The sequence below is a fragment of the Gossypium arboreum genome, chromosome 13, assembly GCF_025698485.1.
Source record: "Gossypium arboreum isolate Shixiya-1 chromosome 13, ASM2569848v2, whole genome shotgun sequence".
NCBI classification, from domain to species: domain Eukaryota; kingdom Viridiplantae; phylum Streptophyta; class Magnoliopsida; order Malvales; family Malvaceae; genus Gossypium; species Gossypium arboreum.
This window is the reverse complement of record NC_069082.1, coordinates 16,489,537-16,490,549: the sequence shown is the minus strand read 5'-3', so window position 1 is coordinate 16,490,549 and position 1,013 is coordinate 16,489,537. Positions and strand designations below refer to the sequence as shown.

General features: G+C 36.2%; 1 non-coding gene across 1 annotated transcript; it reads left to right on the top strand.

Annotated features, from left to right (window-relative positions):
• The first annotated feature begins 223 nt into the window (after window positions 1-223).
• LOC128287719 (small nucleolar RNA R71) lies at window positions 224-330 on the top strand. The gene has a single exon (XR_008278419.1). It is a non-coding gene; the product is annotated as a small nucleolar RNA R71 (small nucleolar RNA).
• The last annotated feature ends 683 nt before the right edge of the window (window positions 331-1,013 follow it).

Below are 1,013 nucleotides of genomic sequence, written 5' to 3'. Positions count from 1 at the left end.
AGAGAGCATGGTGACCGAATTGACGTTATAAACGTTGGCTGCTTTCGTTGCCTTTGTTGTCATGACTTGCCATTGATAGTTATTTAGTGACATCTCCTCTATAAACTCATAGGCATCTTCAGGTGTTTTATTATTGATGGATCTGCCAGCAGCTATGTCAACCATTTGTCGAGTCAAAGGATTCAAGCCATTATTGAACGTTTAAACCTGTAGCCAAAGCGGTAACCCATGGTGAAGGCACCTTCTCAAAAGGTCCTTGTATCTCTCCCATGCATCATAGAGTGTTTCTAAATCCATCTGCACAAAAGAGGAGATATCATTACATAATTTAGCGATTTTAGCCGGCGAAAAATTATTTTAGTAAAAAATTTTCGGTCATTTGTTTCCAAGTAGTAATTGACCCTCGTGGTAACGAGTTCAACCATTGTTTAGCTTTGTTCCTCAATGAAAAAGGCAATAACCGAAGACAAATGGCATAATCAGAGACACCATTAATTTTAAATGTATCACATAGTTCTAAGAAGTTGGCTAAATGAACATTGGGATCCTCATCCTGCAAACCATCAAACTGAACAAATTGTTGTATCATTTGAATACTGTTAGGTTTTAATTCAAAAGTATTTGCTACTGCAGCAGGTCTAACTATGCTCGATTCAGTTCCTGTTAAAGAAGGTTTAGCATAATCATACATAGTGCGTGGAGCAGGATTTTGATTAACCACAATTGCAGGAGGTAGCTGATTGCCTTAGTTTTCAGCCATCTCTTCGATTAGGGGTTGAGTATCGTCTTCTTGTTTGATTAGCTGATTGCCTTATTTCTCCTTGATTTCTGCGAACTGTACGATCAATTTCTTCATCCAAAAGTAATGGCCCTGATGGATTTCTTCTTGTCATAAACTATAAAAACCTGCCAAGAGAAGGAAAAAGTAAATTAATAAATAATAATAATAAATTAAAGTGCACGAAAAATAAATGGCTAAAGTACTAAAAATTGAGTGTTCCTAATATTTCAAT